At 43.0% G+C, this 12709-nt stretch overlaps 1 long non-coding RNA gene across 1 annotated transcript in view; it reads right to left on the reverse strand.

Moving 5' to 3' along the window:
* Window positions 1–1046: 1046 nt before the first annotated feature.
* Window positions 1047–12709, reverse strand: part of LOC122465537 — an 88513-nt gene continuing 76850 nt past the window's right edge. The window contains exons 3-4 of the long non-coding RNA XR_006290456.1: window positions 6175–6333; window positions 1047–2247 (exon numbers count right to left, since the gene is read on the reverse strand). This is a non-coding gene — a long non-coding RNA (uncharacterized LOC122465537). The remainder of the gene's footprint in view (window positions 2248–6174; window positions 6334–12709) is intronic.

Genomic DNA, 12709 nt, shown 5'->3' on the forward strand with positions numbered 1-12709 from the left:
CCCAATGTACACAGGCAGCATGGGTGGGATTACGAAAAGCACTCAGCATTTGGCCAACTCTGGCTCCACTGTGAAACGGGTGGGAGTTTTAATCATTGACTCAGTGGGGAACAGACTCAGGTCAACATTGAGTGCTTTCAAAAATCTCATTCTATACGCCGATCAATTTATAATTACATCTAGCTCTTATCTAGCACTTTGCATCAGTAGCTCTCAAAACACTTCAAAATCGCTAATGTATTTAGTCTCTCAGCAATCCGGTGAAATAGGAGAGGGTTATTATCCCCATTTTACACATGGGAAACTGAGGCATATAGCGGTTGAATGGCTTACCAAGGTCAGTGGTAGAATGCAGAATTCAACTCAGGTCTCAAGGCCTCGGTGCGGATCCTACATACTGGCCCATCCTTATGGCACAAATTGGCTCAGTGTCAGCATAATAATCCCTGCTAGTAACAGACTTTCATAGATGTAATGATGTGAATAGTATTACAGCTCATCTTTGAGCGTTGCACCTTTCTCATGCCTTTTCAATGTCTTACAGCTACCATTTATATTGATCTATGTGGGGCAGTACTTTTCTTTCCAAAATCTTGTGATTTCAGCATGACTTTCTCTCTGATAATAAGGGTACATCGTCTTCCTGGCTCCTGGCTGTCAGATCTTTGCTTTGTAACACACAGCTTGGGAAAAAAGAAAGTGAAACCCTCAGAAAACAGCTGATGTATTTCCTGAAAAAGATTAGGGTCAAATAAAGTGATCACATACGGCTGGAGCCCTTATTAAATACAGACATCCTTATAATAATAATAATATACTGGGGTATTCAATTACAATTTATATTACAGTAGCAGCTAACGGCCCCAACTGAGATCAGGACCCCATGTGATGTCCAGAATGTATGGTCTTTCTGAAATGAATGGTCTGATGGAATATATTTGCCTTTTAAAATAGATGTATGCTACAGCATCGATAGGCACAGTATAAAAACCTGGAGAGAGAGAGAGAGAGAATTTAACACAGAGAAAAATAAATCATCTGGACAGTTTCAATCTTTTCTTTAATTTTCTCACCTTTTTTTCCTCCCAGATTTTATGAAAAGGTTGTCAAGATGCACAGTATCTCTCATCAGATATTTATTTATTCATTTAAAATATTAATATGGGAGAATCCTATTACAATACTGCCACACAGGAAGAAGCAGCCAGAAACAGACATGGATTGCAGCCCGGCAGACAGTATTAAACGTAACACCTTTTTTCCCCTGCTTTTATTTTATCCCTTCATTGACTCCAGTTGCAAAGAAATCTGCAAGTGCTTTCCCACCATGCACAGGAAACTGAGTTGTACAGACACTGTTTGTTTGAAATGGTAAAATATAATCGGTGTCAGGCGGAGATCCAATATGAGTGGCCAAGATGTCAGCCTTTAGTTACTCACTTTTGAGGCCTGATGTGCAGAGAGTACTGAGCACCCACTCTCTGAAACTCAGGCCCCTTTATTATAATACCTAGCTGTTCTCGTCGGTGGGTCTTGAAGTATTTACAAAGGAAGTCAGTCAAAGGAAGTTACATATGGGGAAATTGAGGCACAAAGTAGCAAAGTGACTTGACCAAGGTCACCCAGCAGGCCAGGGAAAAAATGCAGGTCTCCTGTATCCCATTCTGGTGCACTACCCATTGAGCAACACTACCTCCCTCTTTATGGCATCTCCAATTGGCCACCCCACAACCTGAGGCACTCAGCCTCACTTGTCCTTTTGAAAATCTTGCCTGCGGATGTTTTTAAATGCTGACTTTATTTTCCTTCCACTCCAGTAGACACTGCAGCATTGTGTTTTCTGGATGACTCCACCTAGCAGAGACGGCACAGAGCTCAGCCCCCTGCTTCCCTTGTTCGTGCTCAAACTCAGTGGTCAAAGTTTGCTCGTTGCAGCTCAGTTCTCATAACACCACATTTAGCACAGCTTGCCCTTTGTACTGGAGAAAGGAGCAGGGCTGAACTGGCATCACCTGCCAGCTCTAGGGAAAGCAGCCCCTCCAGGCCACAGCTGAGGGCACTGGAAGCAAGGCAATGTGGAGAATCTCACGCTTGGCTTTCTCTGCAGATTCGGCATAAGTCTTAGACTGGCTCTAGTCTCGTCCCCTCGCTCCTGGATTTTCCAAAGTCCCCAGCTCCTGTTGTTATTTTGTATTGTGGCCACAGCTAGGGGCCCCAACAGGGATCAAGCCCGCCTTGTGCTAGACCCTGGAAAAGATGCATGACACAACAATGAGGACAATAGGGCCCCGTGGCGGGAAAAGCTGCCCCCAGCTGTGGGGTCGTTTCAGAATGGGCCCGCCCCCAGCCTGTGCCAGTTCACCAGCTTCACTTGTGGCAGTGGTTTGGCGGGGCAGGCATGCCCGCGCTAGCTTGAATGCAGCCCGAGTAACAATAGCGGTGTAGCTGCTGTAGGATGCATGATGGCATTGGCTAGCCGCTCCAGGCTGTACCTTAGGTCCTGGGAAGGCTGTGCTCTGGAGGCTAGCCAATGCTGCCAGCCTGCTGCCATTACCCGAGCTAGCTTTGATCTAGGGGCATGCCAACACGGGTTGCAAGCACACCTCCTGACTGCAGGACAGACATAACCCGCCCCCCACATGTTAAAATGGGCCCTCCTTGGGGCCTGCTTCAGTGTACTTGGGCATGTGAAACCAAACAGCCCCTAAAACTAAGGGCAAAAAGCAGGGTAAGGACAAAGGCCTGCTTGAGACTTGACTGCCACAGTCTCCATGGGCATACACACACTCGCCAGGTCTGTTCACAGGAGTGGGCACACGCTCAGTAGCATCCAGAACATATTTTGACACGCAAAGCCCATCGTCCCATGACACGGGGTGCTGAGCACTTTTGAACAGCTGACCCTTGACCTACAGGTCAGCGAGACATTGGGTGTCATTGTCACATAGCAGGTGTGCATTCCAAGAGCTTCCCTGCGTACCTGAAAGTGGTGAGATTTGCACACACCTTGCTGGAAAAAGCCATTCTTTGTCAGCAGCCACCACTTTCTTGAAAGGGTGAAAGAAAGAAGAATTAGTAGGGGAAGCTAAAGTGGATGGGAACCTGGGAGACAGTGACCATGAGATGGTCGAGTTCAGGATCCTGACACGAGGAAGAAAGGAAAGCAGCAGAATACGGACCCTGGACTTCAGAAAAGCAGACTTTGACTCCCTCAGGGAACTGCTGGGCAAGATCCCCTGGGAGAATAACATGAGGGGGAAAGGAGTCCAGGAGAGCTGGCTGTATTTTAAAGAATCCTTATTGAGATTACAGGGACAAACCATCCCGCTGTGTAGAAACAATAGTAAATATGGCAGGCGACCAGCTTGGCTTAACAGTGAAATCCTTGCTGATCTTAAATACAAAAAAGAAGCTTACAAGAAGTGGAAGATTGGACAAATGACCAAGGATGAGTATAAAAATATTGCTTGGGCATGCAGGAGTGAAATCAGGAAGGCCAAATCACACCTGGAGTTGCAGCTAGCAAGAGATGTTAAGAGTAACAAGAAGGGTTTCTTCAGGTATGTTAGCAACAAGAAGAAAGTCAAGGAAAGTGTGGGCCCCTTACTGAATGAGGGAGGCAACCTAGTGACAGAGGATGTGGAAAAAGCTAATGTACTCAATGCTTTTTTTGCCTCTGTCTTCACGAAGAAGGTCAGCTCCCAGACTACTGCACTGGGCAGCACAGCATGGGGAGGAGGTGACCAGCCCTCTGTGGAGGAAGAAGTGGTTCAGGACTATTTAGAAAAGCTGGACGTGCACAAGTCCATGGGGCCGGATGCACTGCATCTGAGAGTGCTAAAGGAGTTGGCAGATATGATTGCAGAGCCATTGGCCATTATCTTTGAAAACTCATGGCGATCGGGGGAAGTCCCGGATGACTGGAAAAAGGCTAATATAGTGCCCATCTTTAAAAAAGGGAAGGAGGAGGATCCTGGGAACTACAGGCCAGTCAGCCTCACCTCAGTCCCTGGAAAAAGCATGGAGCAGGTCCTCAAGGAATCAATTCTGAAGCACTTAGAGGAGAGGAAAGTGATCAGGAACAGTCAGCATGGATTCACCAAGGGTAAGTCATGCCTGACTAATCTAATTGCCTTCTATGACGAGATAACTGGTTCTGTGGATGAAGGGAAAGCAGTGGACGTGTTGTTCCTTGAATTTAGCAAAGCTTTTGACACAGTCTCCCACAGTATTCTTGCCAGCAAGTTAAAGAAGTATGGGCTGGATGAATGGACTGTAAGGTGGATAGAAAGCTGGCTAGACTGTTGGGCTCAACGGGTAATGATCAATGGCTCCATGTCTAGTTGGCAGCCGGTATCAAGTGGAGTGCCCCAAGGGTCGGTCCTGGGGCAGGTTCCGTTCAATATTATCATAAATGATCTGGAGGATGGTGTGGATTGCACCCTCAGCAAGTTTGCAAATGACACTAAACTGGGAGGAGAGGTAGATATGCTGGAGGGTAGGGAGAGGATACAGAGGGACCTAGACAAATTGGAGGATTGGGCCAAAAGAAATCTGATGAGGTTCAACAAGGCCAAGTTCAGGGTCCTGCACTTAGGACGGAAGAATCCAATGCACCGCTACAGACTAGGGACCAAATGGCTAGGCAGCAGTTCTGCAGATAAGGATGTAGGGATTACAGTGGACGAGAAGCTGGATGAGTCAACAGTGTGCCCTTGTTGCCAAGAAGGCTAGTGGCATTTTGGGATGTATAAGTAGGGGCATTGCCAGCAGATCGAGGGACGTGATCGTTCCCCTCTATTCGACACTGGTGAGGCCTCATCTGGAGTACTGTGTCCAGTTTTGGGCCCCACACTACAAGAAGGATGTGGAGAAATTGGAGAGAGTCCAGCGGAGGGCAACAAAAATGATTAGGGGACTGGAACACGTGAGTTATGAGGAGAGGCTGAGGGAACTGGGGATATTTAGTCTACGGAAGAGAAGAATGAGGGGGGATTTGATAGCTGCTTTCAACTACCTGAAAGGGGGTTCCAAAGAGGATGGCTCTAGACTGTTCTCAGTGGTAGCAGATGACAGAACAAGGAGTAATGGTCTCAAGTTGCAGTGGGGGAGATTTAGGTTGGATATTAGGAAAAACTTTTTCACTAGGAGGGTGGTGAAACACTGGAATGCATTACCTAGGGAGATGGTGGAATCTCCTTCCTTAGAAGTTTTTAAGGTCAGGCTTGACAAAGCCCTGGCTGGGATGATTTAATTGGGCGCAATTTGATTAATTTGAGCAGGGGGTTGGACTAGATGACATCCTGAGGTCCCTTCCAACCCTAATATTCTATGATTCTATGAATGTAGCTTTACGCAATTAACATGGTAGCAAATGGCCTTAGCGTTGCTCCATATGGTGTGTAATTTAAATCATGCATCTTGAATGCTGCTAAAATTGATACAACACAATTTTAAAGTGGACAGATGTTTAATTACACAAATTGCCTCCATTTCTGAGATTTTTTTTTAAACAAACAATAAATAGAATCAAATCGGACATGCTCCCCTGACATTGAGGCATCCAAAATAGGTTTGGGGAAAAAGAAGTGTAAATCATGGCACATGCCTGAAATTCTATTTTTACCCTTAAGAACACAACACTAGTGCCTGGGAGTGGTTTCCATTCACTGTGCTTATGCTTTAGTGTAAGTTATTAGGCTGGCGGAGCAACCTATCGTCCAGGTCAGGGGGCTGCCCAAATACAGCTCACACAATGTGGAATCAAAATGACAAAAGGAAAGAAACTTCGGAGGCCCAATCCTCCTGCCCTGACACAGCCATAACACGGAGGGGTGGCTGACTTTAGGAGTACAGCCAGCAAATTCCTCCCGTTCCTCAGAACTCTTGGGGGTGCTCACTTCTTATTCAGGGAGATGAAGCCCTGGCTGGAGATAGAGGGACTGCGGGAGAGGAACTGACCTCGCTGGATAAGGGTTGAATTAACACTTTTTGGGGGGTGGGGGTAGTGGGGGGAGGGAGACAGACACATCTAGGTTCCAAAGAGAAAAGGAAGAAAACCAAGGAGGGGCTGAGATGTGTTCCCCCGGGTCCTGCCAGTGCCCCCTCCCCCCCCGTCCATTAATGTCACCTACCTAATCCCATTCGCTGCCGCGAGCATGAGGAATGACTCACCTGCGTGCCCGAGGCTTGGACGGTTGGGGCCTTTGTGCATTTTGAACATTCCTAGGGCCACACAGAGCTGCAGACCTGTGACGGTACCACCCCACTGACCGCAGGCCTGGGTGAGACATGCATAATTTATCCCCTCAGGAGTAAGGCTCAGTGCATCCTCTGTGGGGAAAAAAAAAAATAATAAAACCCTATAACCAGCGGGGAGCGGGCGGGGGGAGGGGAGGGCGAAATGCCATAAATTTTAATTTGGAGAGGTTCCTCCTCATCCCCCGCATTGGTGTTGTGGGGTTCTTTGTGATAACTTGGGGCCTGATCTGGCCAACACTTGCTGGCAGGTATAAAGACAGGTCCTGTTCCCATTGGAGTCAATAGCAAAACCCAATAAACTTCAATGGGATCAGAGTCAGGCCATTTATCGATTCCTATTGCAAAAAGCACCATTGATTTAAATGGAACTCCACGCCCTAATCGATGCTAGGTAAGGACTGTTTTGTAGCTAACAGTGCTTTTGTTGGCAAACAATTCAAAAAGTTTTTGCAAGAAGGAAAACAAACCCTAGATCACTGAAAGTTTGAATAAGGTAGATGGGGACATGTACCATCCACTCACTCTGCTGTGAGCCGATGTCACAGGGGAAAGGGTAGGAGGGTTTAATAAGGGGAATCCACATACCAGAAATCTGCTTTCCTGAAATGAAAACTAAAAAAAAAAAAAAAAAATCAAGGCGGCCTTCTGCAATGTCACTTGTTCTTTTAGAATGCAGATATTAAGTGTCTGCAATGGCTGTTGATCTGTGCTTTTAACTCCTCTTCAATAATATATTTTGTTGCATGACATGCCTGTAAAAGCTAGCCCCTCACGGCATAGTCACATACTTGGTGCAGCTTTATACAGAACTGACGTAAGACACTCCTAGTTTTCATAGCCCAGCAAAAAGAGAAAATAAGGCAAAAACAAGGTATATCATTAGGGCCTTACCAAATTAACGGTCCATTTTGGTCAATTTCAGAGTCATAGGATTTTAAAAAATCATAAATTTCATGGTTTCAGCCTATTTACATCTAAAATTTCATGGTGGTGTAATTGTAGGGCTCGTGACCCAAGAAGGAGTTGTGTGGGGGGGTCACTGAAGGGGGGAAGGGTTGCGGTATTACCACCCTTACTTCAGCGGTGCTGCCGTCAGAGCTGGGCAGCTGGAGAGCGGCGGCTCTGAAGCCAGAGCCACTGCCAGCCGCAGTGCAGAAGTAAGGATGGCATGTATGGCATGCATGATATTGCCACCCTTTCTTCTGCTGGTGGGATGCTGCCTTCAGAGCTGGGCGCCTGGCCAACAGATGCTACTCTCTGGCTGCCCGGCTCTGAAGGCAACGCAGAACTAAGGGTGGCAATACCGCGACTCCCCCCGCAGCTCCCTTTTGGGTCAGGACCCTCAATCTGAGAAGCGCTGGTCTCCCCTGTGAAATCTGTATAGTATGGGATAAAAGCATGCAAAAGACCAGATTTCACTGGGGGGAGGTAGCGGGCGGGGGAAGAGACCAGATTTCATGGTCCGTGACACGTTCTTCATGGCCGAGAATTAGTTAGGGCCCTATATATTATATATGCAACTATGATATAATGCTTATAAACGCTAAATTTGCATATATAGTTAAGCCAAGCTATTTTCATTGAGACCCCTCCTTTCCTCTCAGAATGAAATTTTGCAACATACTCCTTAAAATTATACCTCTTTATAACATTTTGCAGGAGAGATACAACTTTCTCAAATAAGGGCTGTTTTCAATGACTTAAAGCTAAAATGTTCTTTTAATTATAGTTTCAATCCTTCCACCTGCATTTCAATGTTTGATACAAAGACCAGTTTACAAGGTACACATACTTATAACCCTTACTTGCATGAGTAATGATTATATTAAGACACATGATTAGTTCCATGGAGGTCAGTTGGCCTACTCATATATGTAAGAATTAGTTATGTGATTAAGAATAAACTAATCAGGCCCATACTACAAACACGATATTGACCTGTATTTTACTTTGGGACCTTCGAGTCTGAGACTCAAAATGTATTCAATTTCCAGTCTTCCATATACACTTTTCCATCTCATTTTAATCGGGGCACATCTCCTTACATATATTTTTGTGGGGTTGTTTTTATATTATTTGAGTGAACATTAGTAAATAAACTTTATTTTAAAAGTTGATCTAGCTTTAATATGAAATTTAATTCACAAATGAAATATGTAACCATTTCAGAGCAGGATCTTGCATCAGGGTTAATTAACTTCACTCCTTGCACCTTGTCAAGGTTCCTTCCCCACTCTGAACTCTAGGGTACAGATGTGGGGACCTGCATGAAAGACCCCCTAAGCTTATTCTTACCAGCTTAGGTTGAACGCTGCCATGACCAAAGTGTTACACAAAGAACAGGGGAAGTGTACACTTGGAAATATCCCCCCAAGCACTAGAACCCCTTTTCTGGGGAAGGCTTGATAAAAATCCTCACCAATTTGCATAGGTGAACACAGACCCAAACCCTTGGATCTTAAGAACAATGAAAAACAATCAGGTTCTTAAAAGAAGAATTTTAATTAAAGAAAAAGTAAAAGAATCACCTCTGTGATGGTAAATACCTTACAGAGTAATCAGATTCAAAACATAGAGAACCCCCCTAGGCAAAACCTTAAGTTACAAAAAGACACAAAAACAGGAATATACATTCCATTCAGCACAACTTATTTTATCAGCCATTTAAACAAAACAGAATCTAACGCATCTCTAACTAGATTGCTTACTGACTTTTTACAGGAGTTCTGACCTGCATTCCTGCTCTGGTTCCGGCAAAAGCACCACACAGACAGACAAGACCTTTGTTCCTCCTTCCACCCCAGTTTTGAAAGTATCTTGTCTCCTCATTGGTCATTTTGGTCAGGTGCCAGAGAGGTTATCTTAGCTGCTTAACCCTTTACAGGTGAAAGGGTTTTTCCTCTGGCCAGGAGGGATTTAAAGGTGTTTACCTTTATATTTATGACACCCTTTATATTTATGACACACCCATATAAAGTCTTATTGATTTCAGTGGGACGTCACTAGAGTGCAAGGTCCAGGATACCACAACTTGGATTTGGGATTTTACTGTATATTGTAACTCCCAGAGAAGTGCTGAGACCGTATTTTCAGGATTTAAATTTGAACGCAAATGTATCTCAGATTTTTAAAATAAGAACAGCAATTATTTCTAGAAGGGGAAACCCTACTGATCTAAAACCCAAAACATTTACTTTTGCAAAATCAGTAAAATTAATGCTTCCTAAAAAATCAGCAAATACTAGTGATGAATTCAATCCATTATCAGACTGATTATTGTTTGGAAATATATTTTCAAATTTATCTGTTCCACAGATAAACCAATTTGTTATAAAAAGACATCTACGCTTATAACCTTGTAACTCAGGTTTTCAAGAAAGTTCACGAAGGAATAGCTTGGTTTCAGTATTAACATAAACCTATCGGCTGTTCAAATAAGCAGGCATAAACTAATTATTTACTTGTCTTTCATTTGATGATCAGGTTTTCTGCTTGCAAGGGCAAAACGTAGGTCATTCTGATCCTCCTTCCTGCTCTCACAATCTAGTTCAGAAGCTCTGTTTTTCTGCAACCTTCTGCTGTGTATACATTTAAATTTTCCTACAGTCCCCAGAACTTCAGTTGCTGACAGAATGTTAACACCACCTATCAAATGGGAAGCAGAATCTATTTTCAGAGCTTCAAAATTAATTAAAAAGCATCCACTTTGACAGGGTAAATAATCATGCTTAATATTGACTAGATAACATTTGAAGTAATTTACAAAGCAGGGAAGAGTATAAAGTGATTGTCTTCAAAGATACAGTTGGTATTTGTGTATGATCTGATATTACAACTACCAGGGAACACCGATATTGATCACAGTGCTTGAAAACTCAGGACCGTAAACACTGAGGCTTTTGTACCGATTTTAAGAATAGTCTTTCAAATATTGTTTTTTAAAACAGTCACTGAGAAGACTCAGGGCACTGAGGATATTGCTCATGCAAATTTTAAACTACAGGAGCGTACAAAGCATCTTTCAATTGCATCCTTTCCTTCCTTCCTTTCTTTCTTGGCTTTACTGAATCTAAAAACCAGCAATGTAGATTTCCTTTTTATTTACTCTGGCAATTGAAAGAGGAAGATGCAATTTGATGTGGTGAAACCCGTTCCTTCTCTGTTCCTCCTACAAATCAAAACAAATTTACAAAGACAAAAGAATGGATTCTTTGGCTTGATATTCACCCTTAGCCACCCATGTATCACACATAATTAGCAAGTGAAACCTACAAATTAGATGTCGTAATTTGGTAATTATACCACAGTCTGGTACTTTTTAACCTTTTCTTACCCAAACTAGAACACTCAAATGTTATTTTTGTTTTTCACAAAACAAATGGCAAAAATGAATGCCCTATCTGCCCACATACTGTCAATCTTTCATTCTGAAAATGGAATATTTGTGGTAAATTAAGTTTATATATATCATGGAAACATGCATTATTGTTCTAAATGTAGGATGTCTATCTAGGACTTTAATAGAAAGCTAATTACAAAAAAACTTCACATGTGAAGGCTAGGGACATATGCCCGACCTTATTCACACACCCACAAAATGCAGTATTTACTGTATTTCTTAACCAAAGATATGTACAAGGGGATTGCATATTAAAGAAAGTTGTGCATATGAATGTTGGCGTGAAAACAACTTGCACTGTTCTAACAGTGTAACATCCAGGCATTTTATGTGCAGTGCCTGCTCTATTTATTAGAATTGTTCTCATGAAAACTCGAAAAAGATTTGCTTATGTTAAATGAGTAGTCAAGTGATCCTTGCCCTCCGCGCACACTCACAGAGAAACTGCAAAGAGAAGAGAAGCAGGATACATATTTTATAACTATTTGCCTATATGATATGATGGGCCTGATCCAAAACAGATGAAAGACTCTCACAGATTTCAATGGATCAGGCCCTCTATTTGTTCGGACACTCATTTGTCATAACTGAGTAAGCAGCCCTTTTCAGTATCTCCTGAATCTGGTAGTTCTTAGTCTTAATTTATAGCTGGAAATCTGATTAGAATCAACATTTTTGTTAATTGAAAAATTGCTCCCACACAACAATACCATAACTGAAATCGGGGGAAGGAAGAATAATTCTTTCAAAGGGCTTTAAAGTGTGGGGGGAAAATTCTAAAAATGATTTGCAAATTGCTGGAAACACAAATAACCCCTGCTGTTGATCTCAGACCATTTGGTTTCTTCTGCAGTGTAATTATTGTTACCCAGCTATGGCCCTGATTCTGAAAGCCTAATTTTAAACACATGACCAGTCCGATAGGGATTATCACTATACAGGAATATGCAACAGCAATGTTAATGCCATTGGCTATCAAAGATTGATTCTTTGGTCTATTCTGCACACCTTGCTATTGTGGTATTTATTTAAAAGAAGGCTTGAAAACAAAATAAGTTATGCTTTTCAGTTCTCTCATTGCAGTGTCTTTTTTCACCCCACTAGCCTTTGACTGTCTTCCATTCCCATTGGCTGGGCAGCACTCTTTGGGAAATGTCTCTCTTCTCAGAGGCTGGCAGTAAAGAGCACACATTAACTAACAGGCTGATAGCTCTTGGAAATGCTCTGGATATATCAATATAATTAGAAATCCAATTAATATTTTTCTGTGCCGGCTTTTTCAAACAGAAAAAGCCAGTTGATAGTGCTCTAAGGCTTTGCTATTTTTACTTAATGGCACTAGGGAAAGTGCTGACAAACGGCTCTTTCGTTCCTTTGATGAAGTCCCTGATAGCAAAAGTAAATTAAGGCCAATCTTCCCAAATTGTGACATAAAACTTAATAAATAACTGACTGTCCTTTTCTTTTATAACACTCAAAATGAGCTATTTTCTAAAATACCAGGCTGACCGGATGCCAGCTCATGCCAAGGGGCCCCTGCCTCAGTGGAACACTGACAAATAGAGCTGGATCAGCCTGGTTCACCTCTGTGTTAGTATTGTTAAAAATAGGTATTAGAATTATGCAAATGTGCTAGACTTTATTGCATGCTTGTATGTTGCTGTCTGCATTAATCTGACTTATAACATCTGCATCCCATATTGTAAGGTAATATTTAAGCATTTGTCTTAAGCCTCTGGGACTGTGTAAAATCACCAGACGGGAGGGAGACATTAACTAGCATAAAGTGCTGATCTCCAACAGAAGGTGTTACATCCTGGCCAACAAGGAAGGCCCGTCAACACCAGACAAACTATTGTGAAACATGAAAGGGGACAAAAAACTTTGTTCATTGGTCTCCCTCCAGCCCCATGAAGATGAGTCATGCAAGTGAATTTCTCCCATCAGATAACTTTGCAGCTCAAAGCACAAGTGGGGAAGGGAATAAAAACTCCTAATCAAAAGGAACTGTATCTCTATGCTACTTAGACTCTGGAGGGCACAGTTTTC

This window comes from Chelonia mydas, chromosome 4, assembly GCF_015237465.2.
Source record: "Chelonia mydas isolate rCheMyd1 chromosome 4, rCheMyd1.pri.v2, whole genome shotgun sequence".
Taxonomy (NCBI): Eukaryota; Metazoa; Chordata; order Testudines; family Cheloniidae; genus Chelonia; species Chelonia mydas.